This window comes from Lithobates pipiens, unplaced genomic scaffold (assembly GCF_037356315.1).
Source record: "Lithobates pipiens isolate NorthernLeopardFrog02 unplaced genomic scaffold, aLitPip1_a1.2 Scaffold_3, whole genome shotgun sequence".
In the NCBI taxonomy this organism is placed as follows: Eukaryota; Metazoa; Chordata; class Amphibia; order Anura; family Ranidae; genus Lithobates; species Lithobates pipiens.
The window spans coordinates 72,917,796-72,943,214 of record NW_027507790.1 but is presented as its reverse complement, the minus strand read 5'-3'; positions in this window follow the sequence as shown (position 1 = coordinate 72,943,214).

Here is a 25,419-nt window from a genome sequence, read left to right as displayed (position 1 = left end):
CTATCTTTTTACAGAAATATACATTAACTAATCAAACTAAAATAAAGAACACCAAAACGAAGAGGTGTGCATGCTTTTGCATACCTCCCAACTTTTGAACTTCAGAATGAGGTACACTTAAGGAAGGAAGTAACCTTGCATAGCACACAATGGCAAATGTGGGTGTGGTCAGTACAGAGTGCAGGGTTCTGGGATGAGCTAAGTACAGGGTTCAGGGTTCTGGGATGAGCTACATTCAGGGTGCAGGGTTCTGGGATGAGCTAAGTACAGGGTGCAGGGTTCTGGGATGAGCTAAGTACAGGGTGCAGGGTTCTGGGATGAGTTAAGTACAGGGTGCAAGGTTCTGGGATGAGCTAAGTACAGGGTGCAGGGTTCTGGTTTTGGAATGAGCTAAGTACAGGGTGCAGGGTTCTGGTTCTGGGGTGAGCTAAGTACAGGGTACACGGTGAAAGGTTCTGGTTCTGGAATGAGCTAAGTACACAGTATGCTATGTACAGAGAGTACATCCATCCACATATTATTACTACACCCCCTCCTCAGCAATAACCTCTGCACCCCCACCCTCCCCCAACACAACTCCTCCCCTCTTTTTTTCCCTAATCTTTAGCCCCCCACCCTCCTTAAAGCTCCACCATCGTCTCCATGGATACCTTTCTGGCTCTTCCATCCACTGTAGCAAAAGCTTCCTTTTCAGTGCACACTTATTGTTGGCTCCAGAACTTCCCTGACCAGGTAGGAGAATGGGGATCATGCTGCAGCTCACCAAGCACTTCCCTCCCTCCCCCTGCCATTGAACATGCTGCACTCACTTGTCCCCTGTGCAGATCCGGTGTTCTGACAAAAAGTGTTGAATAATGTCCGCACCGTACTTCGCAGGTGCATCTCTTGCGCAGTACGGAGGCGAAGGAGACTCTGAAAGTCTCCGAAGAAGAACGGCGCCTGCACAATGAGTCCAGGTTGAAGCCCCACCATCCAAGTGGACATATGGTTGCTCATAGTAACAGGGCCCTCGTGGGCTTGCTTCGCTCGCCACGCTTTGGGCATGGCCCCACTCCGCTCAGCTATTTTTATCTATCTGATGGGGGACACTATTTGATACATCACCGACAGGCTGCTGTAGGAGCCACATGAGAGTTTTTACTTTCACTTTCTAACACAGAAGCCAGGCTTCTGTATTTTAAAGTGAAAGCACTGAGCTGTGAGCTCAGTGCTAACCCAGGCTGTAAACAATGATGTGGGACATACTTCCTACATAGCAGGACCACAGGACAAAGGGCCCAAATCCGGGAATGTTGGGAGGTATCAGGGACTGTTAGGAGGTGTGCATTTTCATTACATTTAGGTGCTGATTTTTCCAAAGGCCTGTGTTTGCATAAAATAAGCAATACGGGTACAGGAGACATAAAAGTATATAGTGTACAGTACATTTCACCAAAACCTTCATCAGTATTGAAAGTGCACATGGGCTAGGCATAGTTAACTTTCTAAAAATGTCACTTTCTTAAACAGGAATTACAGTAATATGTTTTGAAGCAGGAAGTTGTTAGATATTTTTGTTTCAGCCCACCCTGACTGAATGATCAGTACAGTTTCAATACCATAAACCAATGTTTCCGTTGATGAAGGAGGTCATTAAGCTAAATAGCTGACTAGCTTATTAAACCCATCATTGACTCCCTGCGCTAACTTGTGTTTTTTCCACCTTTTCCACAAGACGGTAAAAAAAAGTGTCATGTTCTTCAACTGAATTGCCTAAAAAGTTGTTTGTTTCACAACGTAAGAAACCGGGAGAGTGCAAAATCTAGATTTACAATAGCTGGGCAGATCTGGGGATTCTGGAGAGAGTAATTCTTCACTGACATCCTATTTATATAATATTTACTACCAATTGTACTGATCACCTTATTTTAGAAAATCCAGTGCCAGTAGCATGTGGCTATTTCAGCACACATTACGCAGGAATGGTGCACTGTTGTGAGCACCAAGAAGCCTGCCCCGAGTAATGCCATGTAGCCACCATTAAAGTACATGCATGTAGACAGGAAGTAACTGCAAAGAGGCAGAGAAAATCAGCAGTACTGAGATTCAAATAAGGATCAAGAAAGGTAAAACAAATTTTTTATAAAAAAAAATGGCAACTGTCAATTATATATACTGTGTCATAGAAACCACTGAGACTTGGGCTCCTGGAGGGGTCTGGGGGCCAGCCTCCTTACTACTGGCTATGGAGCTAGGACTAAAGAGATCCCCTCTTGAGTTTACAAGGAACCTTTTCCCCAAAAGGGTTATATCAGTTCCCTGGGTACCTGGCTTGAATAATGAAAAAAGTTGTAATTAAAAATAATAAAGTCCACGTGAATATAGACACTGAAGGGTTCCATAAATGACAGTTCATATGGTGTTCCACCACGAGACACATGAACGAAGAATCCCTCTGTGGCACCCACCACCTTATTAATAGGGGTGCTTACTTATAGATGTGTGCCTTCTATCACTAGAGAGGTCAGATGAGCTTAATGGTAACCCTCTAAGGGGTGGCATGGATGGAGGGGTCCTCCTGCAGTTCCAGGTTCCCACTAATAGTAGGGAAATCTTCCTAGGTTTCCAAACTCCCACCAATCATCTCCAGGACAATCATAACAACACCCATGCAGACTAGTATAAAGGATAAGAAACTCCAATATAAAGTGTGATACCATATAAGCTACTTTATTAAAATTATTAAAAAATCCACTTACATTCTGCTAGAAAAATAACAACCTTTGTTTAAAATTAGTTGTTTGCCAGCAAACAAGTAAAACACCCGTACTTCTGGGATTGGAAGAAGAGGCGATGGCTGTGAATTATACCAGCTACACTTTCCATGCAATATGTCTGGAGGGACTGTCTCTGGGAACCCTTGGCATATTGTGTATAGAGGAACTATTATCCTGGAGTGATGTGTTATGTGCAGGGGGTGAATTCCAACATATATGGGGTTCAGAAACTTTATGTTCTGTCATGCCGTGTACACACGAGCGGAATGTCCGACAGAAAAATTCAGATAGGAGCTTTTCATCATATGTTCCAATCGTGTATATGCCCCATCGGACTTTTTTCATAAAAAATTCTGCCAGACCTAGAAAGAGAACATGTTAAAGTGTTAAGTAAATGTTAATGTTAAGTAATGTTAAGTAAATTTTCAAGACGGAACTAATTGCTATCAGGAAAACCGCTCGTCTGAATGCTGTTCCAACGTACCAAAAACGATGCATGCTCTGAAGCAAGTATGAGACGGAAGCTATTGGCTACTGGCTATTGAGCTTCCTTTTTCTAATCCCATCGTACGTGTTGTACGTCACCGTGTTCTTGAGGGTCGGAATTTGGTGTGATTGTGTGTACTCAAGACAGTTTCAGCGTAATTCCCCCAGAATTCCGTCAGAAAAACCTTCAGAATTTATTCCGATGGGAAAACCAGTCGTGTGTACAGGGCATTACAGGTTTTCTGGCATCACTAATGTTTGCTGTAATTAGACTTCATTTCCATCCGAACACAAGTTCAGATGAATTTTTGAACGAAATAGTAATGAATAGTAATGAATCTTGTTGAAACCTGTTAAAATGTGTTTTGTTTATTCGTTTTCTAACTAATTCCAACTTTTCAGAGCGATTAGAATTTGAATCGATCTTGTTTGACCGATCCAAATTCTAATTGTTCTGAAAAGTTGGAATTCGTTAATTCTGTGTGAAGTATAGCTGGTTGTTAATCAGTGGGCTGGAAAGCTGGCTACCGTCGCCCTTAACTACTTGGCAACCACGCTATATAGCCAAAAAAAGCCTACACTGCAGGCTTAAAATGCCCGGAGGATGTCTATGTATGTCCTCTCGTTCTCACGCTGTTGGCAAGATCTGTGATTGAGGTAAAGGGCCAATCACAGCGTGCCCTTTACCACATGACAGCTGACCGTGGAAGTAAACAGAAGCCAGTTATCTGCTGTTAACCACCTTCTGTTAGAGAGCCATTGGTCCCCTTAGTGCCCACCAGTTCTGTTTAATAAATGCACTCCAGTGCTGCTGATCAGTGCCCACCAATGCAATCTACCAGCACCCATCAGTACTGATAAACATTGCCCACCAGTGCCACCTATTAGTGACCATCAGTGCTGCCAAGCAGTGCTCATCACTGCCTCATCATCAGTGTCACTTATCAGTGCTGCCTATCAGTGCCCATCGGTGCCACCTCATCAGTGCCCATCAGTGAAGGAGAAAAATTACATGTTTGCAAAATGTTATATCAAAATTTGAAAAACTTTTTTTTTCAAAGTTTTTAGGCTTTTTTTTAGCAAAAAATATAAAAAAAAACAGTGGTGATAAACATTGCCCACCAGTGCCACCTATTAGTGACCATCAGTGCTGCCAATCAGTGCTCATCACTGTTTCATAATCAGTGTCACTTATCAGCACTGCCTACCAGTGCCTATCAGTGCCCATCAGTGCCACCTCACCAGTGCCCATCAGTGAAGGAGAAAAATTACCTGTTTGCAAAATGTGATAATAAAATTAGAAAAACTTTTTTTTTTCAAAGTTTTCAGGCTTTTTTAGCAAAAGATAAAAATAAACAGTGGTGATAAATATCAGCGAAATAGAGCTCCATTTGTGTGAAAAAAAAAATTATAAAAGTTTCATATGGGTACAATGTTGCATGATCACGCAATTGTTATTCAAAGTGTGACAGCACTCAAAGCTGAAAATTGGCCTGGGCAGGAAGGGGGCATATGTGTCCAGTAAGCAAGTGGCTAACAACCAATAACTCATTATCTGTCAGCTGGCTTCCCCACTGACAGATGAATGTAGAGAAAATTGCCGGCAATACAATTTTTTTTTTTTAAATGGCGTGCCCCCTCCCCAAAATCCATAACAGAACCTTATCTAAGCATGCCCTCCCTCCTGAATCACACTAGAACCACACCAAGTCCTCAACATAGGGGGTTGGGTGCTTTGAGGCACCCCAAAGCACCTTGTTCCCATGTTGATGGGGACAAGGGCCTCATCCCCACAACCTTGGCCAGTGGTTGTGTGGGCTGCCGGTGGGGGGGTTTATCGGAATCTAGAAGACCCCTTTAACAAGGGCCCCCCATGTGAATAAGTATAGGGTACATAGTACTTCTACCCATTCACCAAAAAAGTGTAAAAAAGTAAGAAAAACACAGAGACAGTTTTTGACAATTCCTTTATTAAAAAAATAAAAAAACAGTGTCCCCTGATGTAATTCCACTGTCAATCACGCCGCCCGCCCAGAGGCGATCTGCCTACTGCAGGCTTCTCCGTTTGACAGTTCTTTTATAGGGGAGGGCGGGGCCACCTGTCAATGTCACCTGGTGACATCATAGACCGGTGCATGCTGGGACAGTGATGTCACAAGGGGGCGGTGCCACCCATGACGTCATCAGGTGGCCCCACTCTGAGGACATGTGGCCTGGTATGGTTCAGGAAGGGGGAGGCACTTGCACGCCCCCCACCCCCCTTTCCTGACCTGCTGGGCTGAATGCTTGGATAAGGGTCTGTTATGGATTTTGCGGGGGGATCCACGCTGGGTTTTTTTCTTTCTTTTTTTTTAAATAGCCGAGCTGGCAATTGCAACTGCGAGTCAATTTCAATGTAATCTCATGCACTTTAGGTTACCACTTTAAGTGAAACATTAAAAATGAAAAATGTATTTAAATAGTAAAGTGGCATGTAGCATATATAGAACATGCTGCAGGAAAAATGACATTTCAATAAAACAAAATGCATGAAATGACATTTAAATTGCTGGCAAAAAAATACAATTTCCGGCAATAGAATTAAAAAAAACGTGTGGGGTCCCCCCCAGTCAATACCAACCAGGCCCTTCATCACATGTCCGGTTTGTGATGTCGAAAGAGGGGGCAGTGCCTTCAAGTGACATTGACAGGTGGCCCTACCCTTTCCTATAAAAAAACTGTCAAACAGAGGAGCCTACAGTAGGCAGGCGGCCTCTGTGTCGGCTGGAGCATTTTTTTTTGTTCTTTATCGAGGGCGGCGGGCTGTGTGATTGACGATGGATTTAAATGTGGGGACTCTTTTTTTTTTTTTTTTTCTCTTTAGTAAAGGATTTGTTAAAAACAGTCTCTGTGTTTTTCTTACTTTTTGACACTTTTACTATGTACCTCATATTCATTCACATGGGGAAGGCTGGGATCTGGGGGCCCTTTGTTAAAGGGGGCTTCCAGATTCTGATAAGCCCCCTGCTCGCAGACCCCACAACCCCTGGCCACAGTTGTGGGACGAAGGCAGAGCCCCCCCTGCCCCAAAGCACCCACCCCCCCACCCCCCATGTTGAGGGCACGTGGCCTGGTATGGTTCTGGGAGGGCACTCGCTCGCCCCCCCCCCCCCCTTTTTTTAGACTACTTAGTGTCAGAAAGGAATCCATTGTTTTCTTGTGTTTGATTGTTCATTTGTTTATATAATGTAAATTTTCTCCTTGGATTTGTAATTTGTGCCATATTTGTCTAGGGGGAAAGATTTTGTGTATAAATGCTATGCTGTTTGCTAAGAAGGGAGCTTACTGCCCCAGCTGAAGCACTGTCATTGAGGCAGAGTATTGTGGACCTCTCCCCAGCACCTTCAGCTCTTTAAGAACTCCATGCAGTGGAACTCCCACCCCCAGCACAAAAGCTGGTATCGGGGCAGAGCATTGTCAACCTCTTTCCAACACCTTCAGTGGCTCCAGGGAGAGGAGGTGGTCGTTCTCCCTCCCCAGCGACAGATCCACAGTCCAGGAGGGAAGCTGGTCATCCTTCACACAACCTATTTTACCTGATCCGGAGTGCGGTTATCCAGAGTTTTTTCGGTTCTTTCATTTGGCTAGTGCAATCAGCCTGCACCTGGGACCCCTATCTGTTTGGAGCGGTCAGTTTCTTGGTGGGTCAGCCTGGAGCGGTGGATCTTTCTTTTTAAGAGCTCCAGGAAGCCAGGGTAGGTGGCCCCTCTCCATAGCAGCAGGCCTGTTCCATGGAGCTCCCAGCCCCAGCTGAAGCCTTGGCATTGGAGCAGAGCATTACTGTCCTCTGCTCATCACCGGCAACATCTACAGTTCCAGGGAGAGGAGACAATGAACCTCTGTCCCCAGCCACTAGCTCCAAAAATGGGGATTTAATAGACTTTTCTATTTCTGAGTTCTGCCCAGCACCAACAACAGCTTCAGCCTTCCTGAGAGAAGAGGCAGCTGGTCTTTCTCCCACACCACCAACAGGGACATCGGATTTCATATCAGAAGCATCTGTTGAGTTACAACAACTTCTCCAGCAGAAGCACTGGCCGTGGGACAGAGTACTGTCCAGCTCTGCCCACCCTCACCTTCAAACCCAGTAGAGGCACTGACATCAGGGCAGAGTGCTATTGACCTCTGCCCAGCATTGGTAACACCTCTGGAGCTCCAGGGAGTCGGGGAAGGGGGCCCCCCTCCCCAGCAACAGGCTGATGCAGAGGAGCTCAAACTCCCAGCTAAAGCACTGGCAAACGGATAGAGAATCTAAGACCTCTGCCACACACCTGAAGCAGTTCCAGGGGCCCAGGGAGAGAAGGTGGCAGATCGACATGCCCAGCAGATGTTCAGGAGAAAGCATGATGCAAGAGGTCCCGTCAACAGAATGTGTGGAATTATACTGCCCAACTAACTGTGGTCCAGACCATTTGTGAGTCTCAAACCTGGTCAGTCTACCTTTTGGGGGGGAATGTCATGGAAACCACCGTGATTTGAACTCCCGTCTCCTTCCCACCAACTATGGACCCAGGACTAAGGAGACACCCCTCTTGGGATTACAAGGAATATTTTCCTTAAGCTATTATATAACTTCCCTAGATACCTGGCTGGCCGTGAATTATACCGGCTACCCTTTCCATGCAATTAGGGCTGGAGGGACTGTTTCTGGGACCCCTTGACATACTGTGCGATGTGTTATGTGCAGTGGGTTAATTCCAGCATATGTGAGGTTAAGAAACTTTATTTTCTGTTACAGGTTTCCTGGCATCAACTATGGTTTGCTGTAATTAGGTTTAGGTGATAAATTCTCACTTTCTTTAATCACCTTCAGATTGCTAGGTGCTGGAAAGGAGTGCATTGTTTTCTTGTGTTTGATTGCTTATTTGTTTATGTAATGTAATTTGATACTAGGACTTGTAATGTGTGCCATACCTGTCTAGGGGAAGGTTTTTGTGTATAAATGCTGTGCTGTGTGTTAATAAAATCAGTCCTGTTTCACTCCAACATTGATGCAATTTGCTTCCTCCCTACTGAGCAATCTAAACTACCACCGAGACACATCTTCGGGAGACCACTGTAGCTATTCCCCACAGCGATCGAAGTAGAGTTTCGGTGGTGGATGCAGCGTAAGCTTACCCAGTTTGTCATACCTGTTTCTGTATGGGACACACTGGTGTGAAGGGATGTCATTTGCCAGGTGCTATGGAGAGAGGCCCTACAGTTGGAGCAAGAGCATTGCAAAAAGATCTTGCTACCATGGGAAGAGAAATACTAGCTCAAGCAGGACTTATGGATGACCCAACTGGGTCCTGTCAGTTCTGTTTCACTCCAACATTGGTTCTGTCTGATGCTTGGGGTAAATTTTCTATCTACAGTCCTAATCTATTATACTGATCCTATCTGGTAATTAGGGAGGTTTGGGTTGAAATTGGCATATTCTGGTTCCAGAGTGGAGGAAGCTATAGTTTGGCAGACTATAGGGTATCAGGCAGTCCGTCACTGCTTTAGCAAACTAAATATTATACACTTAAAGTTTACATATACTTTAAATGGAACATGTAGACAGTTGAAAAATTCCAGCACTAAACGTTCCTGCTTTAGTCCTCCCAACAGTTCAGTTTACCTTTCTCTTCTTTCCCAGCAATGACACAGCAGTCTTCCAATCTTTCCATTTGTAACAGGAGTAAGTAGGGTGAGCTGGGCTGCTGCAATATGGGGATGAAGGACTTTAGTACATCTTCTGTGAACGTTGAGGATGAATTGCTCCACACTACCTGTAGCTACCAAGGTTATTGAGTGCTGGCTTTAAATGTTTTGTATTGCTTGTTAAGCATATGCAAATACTTTAATGCCCATAGCCTAGCCACAAGTTTAGTTTAAGGCTGGTATGAGCTAAGGCTTGGTTTACTGGGCAATAATTAAGATGCATGTTGCAGATACATTTTTTACATTTTTTTTAAACCGATAGTATACAGTAGAGTTCAACGACATTAATTATGTTGAGGGAGTCCTACTAATGTTGATGTTATATATTTTTTATATATTCAGTGGGACATGGAAGGTTGTCAGTGAGAAGATGAAATTCAAAACTGTGAACAACTGAATGTAGGGTATCCCCAAATTATATGCATGAAGCCCACAGAGTTTCAAACTCACCTACAAAATTGTAATGGGAGAGAGAGGTAAACTAAATGGCTTTAAGTAAATGGTGTGAATGTTCAACTGAATTAATTTGTCTCTGGTTAACATTAGATGCATGAAAGGGTAGTCCCGCATATCTGGCCAGTCATCATCAGGCAGGAAGGAAACATTAGCCTGCCACTTGGACCTGCATTTATCACTTTGGATATTAGGTTTCAGAGTCTTATAGATCGTGGATAAAGACTTCATAATTGATTCACTTCTTATGCCCCGTACACACGAGCGGAATTTCTGAAAAAGTCAGATGGGAGCTTTTCATCGTATATTCCGACCTTGTGTATTCCCAATTGGACTTTTTATGTAGAAAATTCTGACAGACCTAGAAAGAGAACATGTTCTATATTTTTCCGCCTGAACCAATTCCTATCGGGAAAACCGCTAGTCTGTATGCTGTTCCGACGTACCAAAAACGACGCATGCTCTGAAGCAAGTACGAGACGGATGCTCTTGGTGTGGTAAAAGTAGCGTTCATAATGGAGACAGCACATTCCTCACGCAGAAAATTCTGTGATGTTTTTAATGCAGTGCATTCTTTTGTTCTTTATAATGCTAGAATAATGAAGTTGTTTTGCTGCTGATATTCACACGGAGTTCTCACAAACGTATTTCTTGATTATTTCTCATGATCTCATGAATAATTCATTATTTTTTAAAAGCCAGATCTCCATAATAATATTTGAAATTATTTTTTATAGTCATCTTTTTTTATTTATTTTTTTATTTCATCAAGATATCATTTTTTTGGGGGGATTATTGAAAAATAATTTTCTATTGATCTCCATATACAATTTTCTTTGTGTGTCAAGTTACCACAATAACATTATTATCTTGTATTTTTTAACCTCAAGGAGATTGGTGTCCCTTGTTAATTTGACATTGCCTTTTTTGAAATGTACCTGCCTACTCACAAACAAACTGTCCTTTTTGTAGAAAAACACATAAGCGAGTATTTTCTTAAAATAAAATATCCATTTATTCTGGGTAACAAAATAAAGAGGGAGGCAACGCTGGAGAAAAGTTTGGAATTTACGAAGCCTTTAGGCCCCCAGGGTGCACATCAAGTCTGTGGAACAATAAATTATTAGCTTGAGGAGTCCATATAATTTGGAGCCCAATCTGGTCCAGGACTCCCAGAGATCAGGACCAGCAGCAGATGACATATATGTCATCACTTTCTTCTCTTCACTGCAGCCTTTCCTCCACGCTTCCCTGCAGCCTTCCCTGCAGCGTTCCTTGGAGGCTGTGGCTCTGGAGGTGGACTTGTGGCAGGAGGAGGAGGATGGGGAAGCTCACGTACGTAGCTGTTCTCAGTCAGCTGGACCCTCAACCCCTTCTGAAGGGCCTGAGCAAAAATACCCTCACAGAGGAGGCGTTGGCCCTCCTCCAATTTCAGCATTCTAGTAGCTATATAGCAGCCATAGGCCTCTTCAGCATCAGGGGGGGGGCTTCTGAGGATATCGCTTGCTTCCCTAATGAGGCCCAGTGCTGCCTCCTCGTCATCGTCCCCTTCCTGGGCCATTTGGTTGTAAGGCAGAGGGGAGGCACCTGTGATTGGGTGAGGCCACTGGGCCCACTCACCTCCTGGCTGACACTAGCCCGCTCACCTCCTGGCTAACACTGGGCCCGCCCACCTCTTGGCTGACACTGGGCACAGCCTCCTCCTGGCTGAGCTCATCCTGTGTATAAAAAAGGGACATAGTTTTAGTTTTAGGTTTATCAATCACACACACTTTTCAGCTCATGACTTGCAAATTGAATGTTTTTTTTTTTTTCCCGTTCAAATTTTTTATTGAGGATAATAAAAAGGCAAAACATAAACATATAATTGCGGGCGCAGCCGCTAGATGCATAGTACAATAAGTTAAGAACAACAAGAAACCGACAGTCATATAAAGGTGTCTAGCAGGTAATGAGTCTGAAGTCTATCCATTTAAGGCTGAATATGAGACATAGAAGGCAAAACATGTAACCATTAGTTTATGTATTGTGCCTTACCCTAACCAATATTGTTTGTGCTTAATGTTCGTATTAGTTGTGTGGGACTGGATAGATAGCATATTTTAGAACCTGTATATGTCTTTGGTGAGATAATGTTGAATACCTGCACTTTCTGTTATATACAGACTTATAGTGTGGGAACAGATCACAAGGATTTAATAACAACAATCGTATAACTACAATCCAAGGGGCTCCATAGCCCTTTGTTTTGGTCGCTTTCATTTACCCTGAGATCTCTAACAAGCGTAAATAAAAACTTAGACTATAAAATGTGTTGTATGGAATCCATCTCAAAGGGGGAATAAACCTATATGTCTTTGGGCTGTTAATAGAGAGGTCGGGAGTGTGGGGTTCCATCCCCCTCCCTCTCACCCCTACTGGGATCTAACTGTGAGAGGAGTGGGGATCCATAAGTTTCAAGTGAATTATATAATCACCACATCCCATAATTAGTGTGATATGTCATCCCAATGTTTATATGAAAAGAGTTATCTGAAAGGTTGTAATCCACTCCAGTGGAGATCAGTGAACAACAGGAAGGGGGTTCACTAATTCTTCCTAATCTTAAACTAGAGGGGAAGGTCTAAGAGAAAGAGTCCGGATAATGTTAGGGAGCAATATGTGAATGAGGAAGAGAGATACGACCTGCGTATCCCGGGTTAAGCGTGAGAATGAGCTGTAGGTCATCCCCCAGGTCAAGCTATGAGGCACGTGATAGGGTTTTGTATACATCTGTTTGTTGAAACTGCAGCCAACAGGCCCAGGTCGTCTGGAACTTGTGTGAGGTTTCCTTAGCTTGGTGAATGATAGCTTCCATGTCAGCTATTCTGTTTACCCTCCGTAGCCAATCCGCAATGCTAGGCGGGGTGGTTGATTTCCAATGAATGGGGATGCATAGTTTTGCTGCGTTGATTAAATGGTGCATAAGGGATTTCCTATATTGTCGTTGGGGAAAGGATGTGTGATGAAGTAAAAATTGAGCTGGGGTAAACTCTGGCGTGTATATCGTGATACTGGAAATGAGACGGCAGACCTCCTCCCAAAACGGTGCAAATTGAATGCTATTAAATAGAAAAGACTATCATTCTGACCCCAGCATTTTTTCATTCTTCTCCCAAACATTTTTATCCACTACTGTCTATTGATATGTATACATCATTTTTTTTTAAATAATTAACTTGTTATCAATTATAACATCTAGTTAACATTGTTATTATTAGGACAATAAATATGTCTAAAAATAATATACCTGACTCTAGCTGGGTGCATCCACTTCTTCGAGGATGGAAGGTCCAGGTTGTTCCTCATCAGCCTCTGTTGGGGTGGAAGGAAGGGTGGAGGGAAGGCTGCAGGTAAGGATAGAAAGTGATTCCCTGGCTTCAGTCTGGTAGACCAGAAACCGAAGTTTGTTGAAGTACCACAGCCTGGGTACATACACCTTCTCTCCTGATCCTGATCTGAGTGATTTATGGATCTTATTATGCTCCTTCTTATATATGTTCCTCAAGATTCCAATTTTCTTTTCCAAGAACACAATGGTTGTATCGGGGACCTGAGTCTTCACAAATTCCAGAAGTATCTCCAACGTTGACCTCCTAGCTTGTTTATTATAATATAAGCTGTGTTTCACCTCCCACAAATTCCTCATCTCTCTGTATTTGTCGATGAAACAGGCCATGAATTCTGGGTCCTTAAAGTGATTCATATTTGCTATAAGACAATACACAAGACAAAAACATTAATGTCTGCCTAAACTCTCATAATCTTATCCCAATATAGGCCTCAATCTTGAAGCAGTATAGACCACTGATGTACCAAAGTTAAGATGTTACCTTCGTTAGAGCGATCTTCCTCCTTCCTCAGCACACCGAACGTACATACGACACGCGCGTGTTACCTTTATATACACTGTGCATGCATGAAACTCTGCCCGCGTCGCCTGCCCCTGATGTTCTTTCTATTCTATTCCCCCACCCCTTCTCTTCGGTGTGCAGTAGGAGCAACATGGCAGAGACACCGAGGAGCAAAGCCCGGAGGCAGAAACGTCCCAATCCCAGAGGCAAAGATGTAAGGCATCAAATATGTCCTTTGGTGAGATAGTGGAGATTATGGACATCTTGCAGATGACCGACTATGATGGGAAGCATGGACCGTACACCAACCCGAATGTGAGAAAGGCCAAAATCATGATGAAAGTTGTGAAGAGTCTGCACAGAAATTTTGGGGTACAATGATCAAAGGAGCAATTAAGGAAGCGCTGGTCAGACATGAAACTGAGGAAGCTGGATTGGTATAGAAGGATCAAGAAAGTGCTTTGAAAAAGTAATTATTTCTCCTGTGTTCTTCTTCTTATTATTGTTATTATTTGCATGCTGCTCCATGTGATTTTATTTACTGTAGGACATTTTAAAATGGCAAGTTTCAGGTTAGTGGGCACAGTAATCGGTCGTAGTAAACATTGTTCGCTCATTAAATACGATGTTTTGGGCAGATACAGGTTAAATGCACTTGGTCATGCCTATTTGTATAAAAATACGTTTTGTACATTGCTGTCTAGATGTGTTTGTAACTAGAATGAAATGCAAGCTTGATTCAGTGTAAGAAGAGGACACTCAGCAGTTGTTTACACATCTGGATTCAGGTGCGACACCAGAAGAATTTTTTTAGGGTGCTCCAGTGTGAAAATTGACACAAAAAGGTAAGTATTCCAGCTTTAGTTAAGTTAAAAAATCATGTCTTCAGCTTGGAGCTCTGCCAAAACAGATAATTGTATCCTACTTCTCAGCAATGTTTCATATTCCTATTTCTGGACTCATATGTCTGTGTGCTAAGTATACATTTTGTTTAATTCTCATAGGGGACCAAAGACTCAGAGGAGAAGAGGAACTCAGCACAACACCACACCTCGAGGATCTGGAGGAAGGAGAGGTGGAGGAAGTGGGCAAACTTGTCACCACAACAGGTGAGGGTTTGACACCCCAGCTTCAGGTTATATATGTATGCCTGCATATTTATAATACATGTTTTACTAAAAAATTTTGGTGATTTGCTGGTTGTGGAAGAGCAAGCTCAACATTTCACGTGCAAGTGAACAACTCCTAATTCAGGACATCATGGCGTTGAATGGTGAAATAGACATCATAAGGAAAAAACTCAATGTTCTTGAACAACAAATGAATAACATGATTGATGTGTTGGGGAGAATATAAAGATCTTCAAAATGCAACCATTTTAACATTTGTTGTTCGAAAAAAACACATTTCTTTTTCTAATTTTTAAAAGCCAAATTTTGAAGATGCACACAATTATATCTATATTTTAAATGAAGTGCTGAATAAATTCATGTTTATACCACTATATATAATTATTCACAGGAGGTCACACTCACTTTGTGGTAACTTTTGTAATATAGCGCTACACTTTTTCTATATATGTTTTTAAACATGCCTGTTTATAACAAAAAAATTGAGAGAAAAAAAAAAGATTTATTTTACACCAAAATTTTACAATGCACATCTGAATGTGCACACAGTAAAAACTTTACTAATCAACAATGTGTGGCTTCCACTTTCCAAAATCGACTGCTTAATTTGCCCTTTGCGTACTTGTTGTAAGTTACCACGTTCTTGACGGTCGGAATTTGGTGTGATCGTGTACACGCAAGACAGCTTCAGTGGAATTCCGTCAGAATTCCATTAGAAAAACCTTCAGAGTTTATTCCAACGGGAAAACTGGTCATGTGTACAGGGTATAAGAGTTGATTTGATAGGGAATGGAGTAATTTCCGGTGACATGGAGCCAACCTGGGTTTGATAGCATGGTGGAGTTGACACCTTTTAAGCAGTTACAGTAACACTTTTGGGATTAAGGTTCTACATAAATAAATACAAGCTGACTAAAGTACAGCCCCTTGTCAGTGTTAAATGGTTTTCTCAACCCTCTAACAACGACGAGAATTATGACAAAAAATATTTTCGCCAAAGAAATGAACACTGATTTTAACCCACTGCATTGACAAAAGTCATTGACAAAAGCACTTTTCATATATTTGTCCAATCTATGGAATAGAAATCATTTTTTGATATTGAGTGTTACCAACACACTGGTGCTTTGACTATCATGCCCTGGCCTTAAAACAGAGGTTATACTGCAAGTAGCATACAATGCCTACCCTACGATAACTACATATTGCTTCCCCGCTTCACTTAAGTATCTGGTTCTTCTGGGTTTGGGGAGCTCTCCCATCCATCTCTCACAATTCAGGGTTTGGTAGTGAAGATACAATGAGATTGTTTGGTCCTGAACGCATTGCAGATTTCATAAAAATAACATTTGCACAGGACTGTCAATGTGCTGTGGCTGTAGAGCAAGTAGCAAGGAAAGACAGAGAAGGTATGTGCAGGCAGTTCATGGTGTCTGCTGTGCAGCTTATTAGCTTATTATATTTACTACAGAGACACTTTAAGCAGTGCATGGAATAAATGTCTTGCAAAAACAGCATACAACCCATTCATAGCTAAGAACTAGCACGAGTTATTTGAGGTGATTCTGGGTCAGCAAACATGATTTCAAAGGTCAAAGATAGCTCTGTGAGACTAATCCTCTTTTACATTCGCTAGACAAAAGCTGACTCATTATGCTCCATTCCACTAATGCATTTGGAAATTTATAACCTAAAATATGCCCTTGCGTAACAAGATCAAGTTAAAAAAAACACACACACAATACACAGAATTCATACAGCTATTTACCTTTAACTGTCAGCTGAATAATGTATTTCTCAAAGCCCAATGCTACTAAAAATAATTAACCGAATATTAAGCAGCATATTTTGGCCATTGAGAACTGACCTTTGCAATTAGCATTTCCAAACTAAAGGTTTTTGCTTATCTCAAGAGTTTCAAGGAGTAAATCAGAGGGGGATTGGCAGAAGGAAGCTATATGGGTTTATTAGTAAGATAATCTACTTACAATGGCAGTAACACATCAGAAAGTGAGAGCTTTGAGCAGGAAGATTTGCCTCTGAATAGCAATTAAGAAACATGCACATGAAGCATTCACTATCTTCCAAAGGAGACAGTAGCTGTACAGATAAGGCAGCCTGGGCCCAGCCAGCTCTGCTGATGATTAAGCGACCTTGTCAGAAAGTTTAGATATTTATTGATGCAGCTGGGACTTTTTTTCTCCAAAGAAAGGCACGATTGCCTTCAGAAATAATCTGCATGCCAAGGGATTCAAAATATTGACTTAGAAGACAAGTTAAATGGATAATGTTTGGGGCTCTTTTCAGAGATACAGACTTGGAGCAAGCCTTATTCCAGAAAGAAATAATTTGGAGACAAATTACTTACAAGATTATCCAATATGTGATCCTTAAGTATGTGCTTAGTCTTCAAACTTCATACTTCAATCTCTTGTAAAAATGCAGTCTTAGCTATTGATCCAAGCCAAATTACACAAGTGATAAATAATATATATTAGGATGAAGCTTACTCAATATCTAGCAAAATGTCCTGAGTATATCTAGAATAGAATACTAACAAATACCAAAGCAGTGATAGCTGATTAACTGATGTTAGATTAAGAAGTACCTAGAAGTATAAGGGGGAGTTGAAGAAAAAAAAAGTTCTATTGGAAGAATGAATAATCTCTGAAATTATATAATAACGGTATTGATAATGAGTTCTAATCATTCTTACAAACTAAAATTATTCCACAGAAAGCAGACAGACTTCTGGTCCAATAAAACATAAGTACAGGATAAACACGCATGTTTTAAAGTCTGTTAGTCTAGAAATTTAGACTGAATTTGTTTGATTGATTTTTTCGTCTGGAACTTGAACCATATATACAGAATGTATTTCAATGTTCCTGTACCTATTTAGACATGCTTTTGGGTGAATTTTAAACCTATGGCCTCACATTTTATCTGTTCTACCTGCATTGTATTAGTGTAAGCAGTGTGCCCCAAGCACAAATGAGAATGCATATTTTAAATGTAAAAGAGCCCTAAGGCTATGTACACACTAGAGTTTGTTCCAAGGTTCACCATTAACATGGAATTTACATGTTTTCCCATGGCGGCATATTCATTCGTATTTATTACATGGTCTTTTTGTACAAACTGACACTTTTTTTTTAAATTATTATTTGGTAGACAGCCATTCCTGTTATAAAGCAAATTTTGTCTCAGGCAGCACTTACCATGATAATGTTCCAGGACAAACCACGTTCACTTTATACATCCAGGTAGTACAGGAGGGATTGAAATCTTGCGTGAATCACTCAGATCATCTTCTGACAAGAAATCACAAAACTGTATTTTCTGTCCTGTCCAGTCAGCCTCACCTTTTACATATGACTTATTCTCATCTCATGGGCAATCTGAAAAATTACCAGCCTTTTAAAAATTAACTATAATGCTTTTGGTTTATTTTTCTTATTTTTTAGTTTATACTTTTTTAAATAGTTGTTTCATAAGTGTTTACTAATTGTATACAATATTTATTTTACAAAAAGCATATAATATACAACCAAGGATTTCCAGAGCACAATGTTACCTAAAGAGAAATAACATACGTGTCTGCTTAGGGTTTCACAAAAATTTTGGACTGAGCCATCTGATATGGAATGTGTCACTGCTGATAAATCATATGGTTATACAATCATACACTATATTACCAAAAGTATTGGGGTGCCTGCCTTTGCACGCATTTGAACTTTAATGGCACCCCAGTCTTAGTCCGTCTAGTTCAATATTGAGTTGGGCTACCCTTTGGAGCTATAACAGCTTCAACTCTTCTGGAAAGGTTGTCCACAAGGTTTAGCAGTGTGTCTGTGGGAATGTTTGACCATTCTTTCAGAAGCTCATTTGTGAGGTCATGCACTGATGTTGGAGAGAAGGCCTGGCTCACATTCATTCCAAAGATGTTCTATTGGGTTGAGGTGCAGGCCAGTAAAGTTCCCCCACCCCAAACCTGCTCAGCCATATCTTTATGGATCTTGCTTTGTGCACTGATCCAAATCATTTGGTGGAGGTTGGATTATAGTGTGTTTTTTTTTTCAGGGATTGGGCTTAGCCCCTTAGTTCCAGTGAAGGGAACTCTTAAGAAATGTTGGCCCTTCCTTCTCTGGGCTGGCCGCTCAGCTGTTGGCTAATTGCCAGCTCTCTCCTCTCTCCACAGTTACCAGCTGTTCCTGATGATGCTCGTCTGACCTGCCTACTTAAAGCCTTCCAGATCACTACACCTCTGCCTTTGCCTTGGTCACATCACTAGAAACCATCTCCTGCGGTTTGTTTAAAGACTAGCTTCCTGACATACCTTCTGGCTCCTTATCCTGCTTGCTGTTGCTCTACTTGGATCCCTGACTTCTGGCCTGGCTTACTACCTGATCTGGTTACTGGACTCTAGCTATGCTTGACTACACTTTTTCTATTTACCTTTTTATTTTTATTAATAAACAAGTGTGATTTAATTGTACTTCTGTCTCAGTCTGATTCATGGTTTCTGATAGTAGGCGAAGGCCATGAATTCAGAAGATACAGTCAATCCACTTGTTGGTAAAAAAAATTCCAGATTGGATGAGCAAGATCACCGCATGGATCAGTTTGCCATAGCTTTACAAAAGCTCCTGAATTGCACGGCTCACCTGGAATCCCCCATGGTGGCTGCTCCAGTACAACCTGAGTTGCAGGCCATCCCTGCTGCTGCGCCAGTCTCTGTGCAGGCACCCACCTTGAGTATTACCTCGATAAGAGGTATGTATGGTTCTGTTCCACTTCCCCAGCGATTTGTGGGCGATCCAGTTCAATGCAGAGGGTTTCTCAATCAGGTTGAGATATACTTCGAAATGCTGCCCCAGGCATTTCCCACGGACAGAAGCAAAGTAGGTTTTGTGATATCTTTGCATTCTGAGAGAGCCTTGGCCTGGGCTAACCCTCTATGGGAGACGCAAAAATCTGTTGTTTTGAGTTACCCTCAGTTTGTGGCCTCCTTTAAAAGGATATTTGACGTTCCCGCATGCTCCGCTTCTGCTGCCAAGTGCCTCATGTCCATCAAACAGAGTACGAGAACTGTTGCCGACTATACCATTGAATTCCGTACTCTGGCAGCAGAGGTTGCTTGGAACAATGAGGCCCTCGTGGCTGCTTTTTCTCATGGTCTCTCGGATTCCATCAAGGATGAGATAGCAGCCCGAGATATACCAACTGAGCTGGAGAGCTTGATCTCGTTTGCCATCATTATTGACTCCAGACTCAGAGAAAGACTTTCTCTTAAGGAGCGCTTGCGGAAGCCTCCTGTACATTTGCCTCCGAGCTTTGTAGTCTCACCCATGCCTCCCTCACCTCCCATGCCTCCTGGTACCGAGTTGGTCAGTGAAGATGAACCCATGCACCTGGGCTTCATGTGTCTCTCTGCGGATGAGAGAGCCTTTAGGACATTGATCTGCAATTAGGGGACCTCCAGCTGTTGCAAAACTACAAGTCCCATCATGCCTCTGCCTCTAGGTGTCATGCTTATTGCTGCCTTGCTATGCCTCATGGGACTTGAAGTTCTGCAACAGCTGGAGGTCTGCTAATTGCATATTCCTGCTTTAGGAGGAGGGAGAGATTGTGCCTTTATTGTGGCCAGGCAGGTCACTTTTTGAAGTCTTGTCCCACCCGTCCAGGGAATGTCCGAACCTTGAGGTCCTGTCATGGACAGACCTTAGGTGGCGTTGTTTTGTCCCCAGTTATCCAGAAGGATAAGCCCCTGGTTTTGGTCACCCTTTCTTGGGCTGAGTCGTCCATCGAGATACAGGCTCTGTAACCAATTTACCACCTCTGTGCCACGTCCTCACTCTATTCAGGTTGAGAACCATGAGGAGCATGAGGTACAATCCATTGTTGAATCCCGTAGGTTCCATGGGCGCATACAGTACCTGGTGCATTGGAAGGGGTACGGTCCGGAGGAACGCTCCTGGGTTTCATCCTCTGACGTACACGCCCCTGTCCTCCTCCGCAATTTCCATAGACGATTTCCCCTCAAGCCCGGTGGCCCTCCGAGGGAGAGGGGTCATTGAGGAGGTGGTACTGTCAGGGCTGGCTTAGCCCTTCCTTCTCTAGGCTGGCCACTCAGCTGTCGGCTAATTGCCAGCTCTCTCCTCTCTCCACAGTTACCAGCTGTTCCCGATGATGCTCGTCTGACCTGCCTACTTAAAGCCTTCTAGCTTACTGTACCTCTGCCTTAGTCTTGGTCACATCACTAGAAACCATCTCCTGCGGTTTGTTTAAAGACTAGCTTGCTGACATCCCTTCTGGCTCCTTATCCTGCTTGCTGTTGCTCTACTTGGATCCCTGACTTCTGGCCTGGCTTACTACCTGATCTGGTTACTGGACTCTGGCTATGCTTGACTACGCTTTTTCTATTTACCTTTTTATTTTTATTAATAAACAAGTGTGATTTAATTGTACTTCTGTCTCAGTCTGATTCATGGTTTCTGATAGTAGGCGAAGGCCATGAATTCAGAAGATACAGTCAATCCACTTGTTGGTAGCATTTTTTCCAGATTGGATGAGCAAGATCACCGCATGGATCAGTTTGCCATAGCGTTACAAACGCTCCTGAATTGCACGGCTCACCTGGAATCTCCCACGGTGGCTGCTCCAGTACAACCTGAGTTGCAGGCCATCCCTGCTGCTGCGCCAGTCTCTGTGCAGGCACCCGCCTTGAGTATTACCTCGATAAGAGGTATGTATGGTTCTGTTCCACTTCCCCAGCGATTTGGGGGTGATCCAGTTCAATGCAGAGGGTTTCTCAATCAGGTTGAGATATACTTCGAAATGCTGCCCCAGGCATTTCCCACGGACAGAAGCAAAGTAGGTTTTGTGATATCTTTGCATTCTGAGAGAGCCTTGGCCTGGGCTAACCCTCTATGGGAGACGCAAAAATCTGTTGTCTTGAGTTACCCTCAGTTTGTGGCCTCCTTTAAAAGGATATTTGACGTTCCCGCATGCTCCGCTTCTGCTGCCAAGTGCCTCATGTCCACCAAACAGAGTTCGAGAACTGTTGCCGAATACACCATTTTATTCCGTACTCTGGCAGCAGAGGTTGCTTGGAACAATGAGGCCCTCGTGGCTGCTTTTTCTCATGGTCTCTCGGATTCCATCAAGGATGAGATAGCAGCCCGAGATATACCAACTGAGCTGGAGAGCTTGATCTCGTTTGCCATCATTATTGACTCCAGACTCAAAGAAAGACTTTCTCTTAAGGAGCGCTTGCGGAAGCCTCCTGTACATTTGCGTTTACGAGTTACGAGTACGTTTAGCCCTTCCTTCTCTAGGCTGGCCACTCAGCTGTCGGCTAATTGCCAGCTCTCTTCTCTCTCCACAGTTACCAGCTGTTCCTGATGATGCTTGTCTGACCTGCTTACTTAAAGCCTTCTAGGTCACTGTACCTCTGCCTTAGTCTTGGTCACATCACTAGAAACCACCTCCTGCGGTTTGTTTAAAGACTAGCTTACTGACATCCCTTCTGGCTCCTTATCCTGCTTGCTGTTGCTCTATTTGGATCCCTGGCTTCTGGCCTGGCTGAATACCTGATCTGGTTACTGGACTCTGGCTATGCTTGACTACGCTTTTTCTATTTACCTTTTAATTTTTATTAATAAACAAGTGTGATTTACTTGTACTTCTGTCTCAGTCTGATTCATGGTTTCTGACGGGATGGCTGTTCCAACATGACTACACACCAGTGCATAAAACAAGTTCCATAAAGACATGGATGAGCAAGTTTGGGGTGGAGGAACTTGACTGGCCTGCACAGGGTCCTGACCTCAACCTGATAGAACACCTTTGGGATAAAATAGAGCCCAGACTGTGAGCCAGGCCTTCACTCCAACATCTGTGCCTGACGTCACAAATGTGCTTCTGGAAGAATGGTCAAAAATTCCCATAGACACACTCCTAAACCTTGTGGACAGCCTTCCAAGAAGAGTTGAAGTGGTTGTAGCTGAAAAGGGTGAGCCAACTCAATATTGAACCCCACAGACTTGGATACCATTAAAGTTCATGTGCTTGTAAAGGTAGGTGTCCCAAAACTTTTGGTAATATAGTGTATGTATAAGACACAGGAATTGCTTCATAGATCATTGGTTATATGCTGCTACCTTTAGGTAACTGGACACTGTAAAAAACTTCACTGGGTCTGCCCCCTTTTTCAGAAGGATGTAGAAAGATAATTTATCAAATGATGAGGAGCCTAGAGCTTCAACCGGTGGCTACAAAAAAATGGAAAATATTGCCATACAATATATATATAACCCCTCGGGGCTTTCACACTACACACAATGGTGCAGCTTCTTTAGGGTGTTTTGCAGGCGCTATTTCTAATGCTATTGCGCCTGCAAAACGCCCTGGTGTGAAAGGGGTCTAAAGGTAGATGCTTTAGTATTTTAGTATTTTTCTAGATACAGAGCTCAGGTGCAGGTAAATTTAGCCAGGCATGTGTGTTATTTTAAGCCTGGTTGTTTTGATCTGGGAATGGGAGTGTCAGTATAGTGGCAGGTGTAAAATGTGTACTAAAGCGTTGATAAAATAATTAAATACAGTGAATACAATTAGAAAATACCCAAGTATTTAAGCTGCAACCATTCTGATAGTGTTCTGACTAGTGATGGACGAACGTTTCGCCCGGCGGTCGTTTCGCGGCGAATTTCCGACATTCGCGGTCCGCACGTTCGAACGCCTTTTTCCGTCGTTCGCCGCGGCGGACTTACGTGTTTAATGTATACAAGAACTTTAACCTTTGGTGACACGTTTATCATGTGATACAGGACAGCCAATTGAGACATGACAGCACATGGACACTTGGACATTCCCCCTAACCTATAAATACACCCGATCCGGTGGCCATTTTACATTCTTTCTTCTGTTACGATAGGGACAGGTTCCTGTGTGGAGTAGGGAGAGATAAACCACTAGCTATTTGGTACACAAAAGTTCTTTTCAGGACTGGTATAGGTGTTAGGTGTTGATAGGTTTGCTGTGCTGCTGATTCTTGCAGCAGCCTGAGTGTCTTTTGTTAGTTTAGAGAAAGGGAAAGGACGGTGTATGCTACAGGGACAGCCAGATTAGTCTTTCATCATCATCATCATCATCATCATCATTAGCTGTTACTATCAAGGTCCACAAAAGAGCTGTTCCAGTAACCACTAATCGTTCTCTTTTTTTGCCAATTTGTATAGGGACAGGAAGGAAGCAGTGTTGTCAGGCAGTGAGGGTAATTTTAAAGACTTGCTGTTATTATTAGTTCCACAAAGGTTCTTTTCAGGACTGGTATCAGTGGTACAGTAATAGGCTTGTACATGTATAATATTCTTTCTTCCAAATATAGAAAGGATATTATACTTGACTGCTGCCCTTCTGCTGCAGTCTGCTAAACATTCACAACTCACTTGTTCCACAAAAGTTCTTATAAGGACTGGTAACTTGGTATAGGGTGCTACGGTACATAGGCTTGAGTGCGGTACAGTCTGCTGTTCTGTAAGGACCGCTATCGGTCCACAATAGATAGGGTTGACGTGCACCACTGCTGACCGCTGCCCTATACTGCAGCAGTCCTTCAGCGGTATAGGGACTGACGTACAGTCTGCTAATCACTAACACACAACCTGCTTGTTCCACAAAAGTTCTTATAAGGACTGGTAACTTGGTATAGGGTGCTACGGTACATAGGCTTGAGTGCGGTACAGTCTGCTGTTCTGTAAGGACCGCTATCGGTCCACAATAGATAGGGTTGACGTGCACCACTGCTGACCGCTGCCCTATACTGCAGCAGTCCTTCAGCGGTATAGGGACTGACGTACAGTCTGCTAAACACTAATACACAACCTGCTTGGTCCACAAAAGTTCTTATAAGGACTGGTAACTTGGTATAGGGTGCTACGGTACATAGGCTTGAGTGCGGTACAGTCTGCTGTTCTGTAAGGACCGCTATCGGTCCACAATAGATAGGGTTGACGTGCACCACTGCTGACCGCTGCCCTATACTGCAGCAGTCCTTCAGCGGTATAGGGACTGACGTACAGTCTGCTAAACACTAATACACAACCTGCTTGGTCCACAAAAGTTCTTATAAGGACTGGTAACTTGGTATAGGGTGCTACGGTACATAGGCTTGAGTGCGGTACAGTCTGCTGTTCTGTAAGGACCGCTATAGGTCCACAATAGATAGGGTTGACGTGCACCACTGCTGACCGCTGCCCTATACTGCAGCAGTCCTTCAGCGGTATAGGGACTGACGTACAGTCTGCTCACTTCCTTGACCCAAAAAAGCACACCGTACTATATGCCCCTACCCTCCTCTTTGAAGAGGTTGAGCGGTGTCATATTTCTACTGGGGCTGCTTATGATATCCCTGTGCTGTGCTGACTTCCTCCTGGGGGTTCTTATTATGAAGGGATCACACTATCCCTGTGCTGTGCTGACTTCCTCCTGGGGGTTCTTATTATGAGGGGATCACACCATCCCTGTGCTGTGCTGACTTCCTCCTGGGGCTGCTTACGGTGCTGCTGTCAGTGCTGTATGTCACGGTGCTGCTGTCAGCGCTGTATGTCACGGTGCTGCTGTCAGCGCTGTATGTCACGGTGCTGCTGTCAGCGCTGTATGTCACGGTGCTGCTGTCAGCGCTGTATGTCACGGTGCTGCTGTCAGCGCTGTATGTCACGGTGCTGCTGTCAGCGCTGTATGTCACGGTGCTGCTGTCAGTGCTCTGTATTACGGTGCTGCTGTCAGATGCCTCTATCACGGTGCATGTGTCATTCCGGTATGTCACGCTGCTGGTGATCATCTCCTGCACCCTCTTCTTTGCCTACCCTGGTCCCTGACCTTCCCTCTCCTCCATTGCCTTCATTAGCTCCATAGTCCTGAATTGTTAGAACAATTTCCCAAATAAAATAAAAATGCTTGTAGTTATCG